The sequence below is a fragment of the Rhinoderma darwinii genome, unplaced genomic scaffold (assembly GCF_050947455.1).
Source record: "Rhinoderma darwinii isolate aRhiDar2 unplaced genomic scaffold, aRhiDar2.hap1 Scaffold_4443, whole genome shotgun sequence".
In the NCBI taxonomy this organism is placed as follows: domain Eukaryota; kingdom Metazoa; phylum Chordata; class Amphibia; order Anura; family Rhinodermatidae; genus Rhinoderma; species Rhinoderma darwinii.
The window spans coordinates 53,668-59,667 of NW_027463897.1; positions in this window are offsets into that span (position 1 = coordinate 53,668).

Genomic DNA, 6,000 nt, shown 5'->3' on the forward strand with positions numbered 1-6,000 from the left:
ATTTATACCGCACGGAGACCTGTAATAACTATATACACCTGATATCACCGTAATCATATCACCGCAGAATAACGTGACTGTCATTTATACCGCACGGTGACCTGTAATAACTATATACACCTGATATCACCGTAATCACCGCAGAATAACGTGACTGTCATTTATACCGCACGGAGACCTGTAATAACTATATACACCTGATATCACCGTAATCACATCACCGCAGAATAACGTGACTGTCATTTATACCGCACGGAGACCTGTAATAACTATATACACCTGATATCACCGTAATCACATCACCGCAGAATAACGTGACTGTCATTTATACCGCACGGAGACCTGTAATAACTATATACACCTGATATCACCGTAATCACCGCAGAATAACGTGACTGTCATTTATACCGCACGGAGACCTGTAATAACTATATACACCTGATATCACCGTAATCACATCACCGCAGAATAACGTGACTGTCATTTATACCGCACGGTGACCTGTAATAACTATATACACCTGATATCACCGTAATCATATCACCGCAGAATAACGTGACTGTCATTTATACCGCACGGTGACCTGTAATAACTATATACACCTGATATCACCGTAATCACATCACCGCAGAATAACGTGACTGACATTTATACCGCACGGTGACCTGTAATAACTATATACACCTGATATCACCGTAATCACATCACCGCAGAATAACGTGACTGTCATTTATACCGCACGGTGACCTGTAATAACTATATACACCTGATATCACCGTAATCACATCACCGCAGAATAACGTGACTGTCATTTATACCGCACGGTGACCTGTAATAACTATATACACCTGATATCACCGTAATCACATCACCGCAGAATAACGTGACTGTCATTTATACCGCACGGAGACCTGTAATAACTATATACACCTGATATCACCGTAATCACATCACCGCAGAATAACGTGACTGTCATTTATACCGCACGGAGACCTGTAATAACTATATACACCTGATATCACCGTAATCACATCACCGCAGAATAACGTGACTGTCATTTATACCGCACGGTGACCTGTAATAACTATATACACCTGATATCACCGTAATCACCGCAGAATAACGTGACTGTCATTTATACCGCACGGAGACCTGTAATAACTATATACACCTGATATCACCGTAATCATATCACCGCAGAATAACGTGACTGTCATTTATACCGCACGGTGACCTGTAATAACTATATACACCTGATATCACCGTAATCACATCACCGCAGAATAACGTGACTGTCATTTATACCGCACGGTGACCTGTAATAACTATATACACCTGATATCACCGTAATCACATCACCGCAGAATAACGTGACTGTCATTTATACCGCACGGTGACCTGTAATAACTATATACACCTGATATCACCGTAATCACATCACCGCAGAATAACGTGACTGTCATTTATACCGCACGGAGACCTGTAATAACTATATACACCTGATATCACCGTAATCACATCACCGCAGAATAACGTGACTGTCATTTATACCGCACGGTGACCTGTAATAACTATATACACCTGATATCACCGTAATCACCGCAGAATAACGTGACTGTCATTTATACCGCACGGAGACCTGTAATAACTATATACACCTGATATCACCGTAATCATATCACCGCAGAATAACGTGACTGTCATTTATACCGCACGGAGACCTGTAATAACTATATACACCTGATATCACCGTAATCACATCACCGCAGAATAACGTGACTGTCATTTATACCGCACGGAGACCTGTAATAACTATATACACCTGATATCACCGTAATCACATCACCGCAGAATAACGTGACTGTCATTTATACCGCACGGAGACCTGTAATAACTATATACACCTGATATCACCGTAATCACCGCAGAATAACGTGACTGTCATTTATACCGCACGGAGACCTGTAATAACTATATACACCTGATATCACCGTAATCATATCACCGCAGAATAACGTGACTGTCATTTATACCGCACGGAGACCTGTAATAACTATATACACCTGATATCACCGTAATCACCGCAGAATAACGTGACTGTCATTTATACCGCACGGTGACCTGTAATAACTATATACACCTGATATCACCGTAATCACCGCAGAATAACGTGACTGTCATTTATACCGCACGGAGACCTGTAATAACTATATACACCTGATATCACCGTAATCACCGCAGAATAACGTGACTGTCATTTATACCGCACGGTGACCTGTAATAACTATATACACCTGATATCACCGTAATCACATCACCGCAGAATAACGTGACTGACATTTATACCGCACGGTGACCTGTAATAACTATATACACCTGATATCACCGTAATCACATCACCGCAGAATAACGTGACTGACATTTATACCGCACGGTGACCTGTAATAACTATATACACCTGATATCACCGTAATCACCGCAGAATAACGTGACTGTCATTTATACCGCACGGTGACCTGTAATAACTATATACACCTGATATCACCGTAATCATATCACCGCAGAATAACGTGACTGTCATTTATACCGCACGGAGACCTGTAATAACTATATACACCTGATATCACCGTAATCACCGCAGAATAACGTGACTGTCATTTATACCGCACGGTGACCTGTAATAACTATATACACCTGATATCACCGTAATCACATCACCGCAGAATAACGTGACTGCCATTTATACCGCACGGAGACCTGTAATAACTATATACACCTGATATCACCGTAATCACATCACCGCAGAATAACGTGACTGTCATTTATACCACACGGTGACCTATAATAACTATATACACCTGATATCACCGTAATCGTATCACCGCAGAATAACGTGACTGTCATTTATACCACACGGTGACCTATAATAACTATATACACCTGATATCACCGTAATCACATCACCGCAGAATAACGTGACTGTCATTTATACCGCACGGAGACCTGTAATAACTATATACACCTGATATCACCGTAATCGTATCACCGCAGAATAACGTGACTGTCATTTATACCGCACGGAGACCTGTAATAACTATATACACCTGATATCACCGTAATCGTATCACCGCAGAATAACGTGACTGCCATTTATACCGCACGGAGACCTGTAATAACTATATACACCTGATATCACCGTAATCATATCACCGCAGAATAACGTGACTGTCATTTATACCGCACGGAGACCTGTAATAACTATATACACCTGATATCACCGTAATCACATCACCGCAGAATAACGTGACTGTCATTTATACCGCACGGAGACCTGTAATAACTATATACACCTGATATCACCGTAATCACATCACCGCAGAATAACGTGACTGTCATTTATACCGCACGGAGACCTGTAATAACTATATACACCTGATATCACCGTAATCATATCACCGCAGAATAACGTGACTGTCATTTATACCGCACGGAGACCTGTAATAACTATATACACCTGATATCACCGTAATCACATCACCGCAGAATAACGTGACTGTCATTTATACCGCACGGTGACCTGTAATAACTATATACACCTGATATCACCGTAATCATATCACCGCAGAATAACGTGACTGTCATTTATACCGCACGGAGACCTGTAATAACTATATACACCTGATATCACCGTAATCGTATCACCGCAGAATAACGTGACTGTCATTTATACCACACGGTGACCTATAATAACTATATACACCTGATATCACCGTAATCACATCACCGCAGAATAACGTGACTGTCATTTATACCGCACGGTGACCTGTAATAACTATATACACCTGATATCACCGTAATCATATCACCGCAGAATAACGTGACTGTCATTTATACTGCACGGTGACCTGTAATAACTATATACACCTGATATCACCGTAATCATATCACCGCAGAATAACGTGACTGTCATTTATACCGCACGGAGACCTGTAATAACTATATACACCTGATATCACCGTAATCACATCACCGCAGAATAACGTGACTGTCATTTATACCGCACGGTGACCTGTAATAACTATATACACCTGATATCACCGTAATCACATCACCGCAGAATAACGTGACTGTCATTTATACCGCACGGTGACCTGTAATAACTACATACACCTGATATCACCGTAATCATATCACCGCAGAATAACGTGACTGTCATTTATACCGCACGGAGACCTGTAATAACTATATACACCTGATATCACCGTAATCACATCACCGCAGAATAACGTGACTGTCATTTATACCGCACGGAGACCTGTAATAACTATATACACCTGATATCACCGTAATCACATCACCGCAGAATAACGTGACTGTCATTTATACCGCACGGTGACCTGTAATAACTACATACACCTGATATCACCGTAATCATATCACCGCAGAATAACGTGACTGTCATTTATACCGCACGGTGACCTGTAATAACTATATACACCTGATATCACCGTAATCACATCACCGCAGAATAACGTGACTGCCATTTATACCGCACGGAGACCTGTAATAACTATATACACCTGATATCACCGTAATCACATCACCGCAGAATAACGTGACTGTCATTTATACCGCACGGTGACCTGTAATAACTATATACACCTGATATCACCGTAATCACCGCAGAATAACGTGACTGACATTTATACCGCACGGTGACCTGTAATAACTATATACACCTGATATCACCGTAATCACATCACCGCAGAATAACGTGACTGTCATTTATACCGCACGGTGACCTGTAATAACTATATACACCTGATATCACCGTAATCACATCACCGCAGAATAACGTGACTGTCATTTATACCGCACGGAGACCTGTAATAACTATATACACCTGATATCACCGTAATCATATCACCGCAGAATAACGTGACTGTCATTTATACCGCACGGTGACCTGTAATAACTATATACACCTGATATCACCGTAATCACATCACCGCAGAATAACGTGACTGTCATTTATACCGCACGGAGACCTGTAATAACTATATACACCTGATATCACCGTAATCACCGCAGAATAACGTGACTGTCATTTATACCGCACGGAGACCTGTAATAACTATATACACCTGATATCACCGTAATCATATCACCGCAGAATAACGTGACTGTCATTTATACCGCACGGAGACCTGTAATAACTATATACCTGATATCACCGTAATCACATCACCGCAGAATAACGTGACTGTCATTTATACCGCACGGAGACCTGTAATAACTATATACACCTGATATCACCGTAATCACATCACCGCAGAATAACGTGACTGTCATTTATACCGCACGGTGACCTGTAATAACTATATACACCTGATATCACCGTAATCACATCACCGCAGAATAACGTGACTGCCATTTATACCGCACGGTGACCTGTAATAACTATATACACCTGATATCACCGTAATCACCGCAGAATAACGTGACTGTCATTTATACCGCACGGAGACCTGTAATAACTATATACACCTGATATCACCGTAATCATATCACCGCAGAATAACGTGACTGTCATTTATACCGCACGGTGACCTGTAATAACTATATACACCTGATATCACCGTAATCACATCACCGCAGAATAACATGACTGTCATTTATACCGCACGGTGACCTGTAATAACTATATACACCTGATATCACCGTAATCATATCACCGCAGAATAACGTGACTGTCATTTATACCACACGGTGACCTGTAATAACTATATACACCTGATATCACCGTAATCACATCACCGCAGAATAACGTGACTGTCATTTATACCGCACGGTGACCTGTAATAACTATATACACCTGATATCACCGTAATCACATCACCGCAGAATAACGTGACTGTCATTTATACCGCACGGAGACCTGTAATAACTATATACACCTGATATCACCGTAATCACCGCAGAATAACGTGACTGTCATTT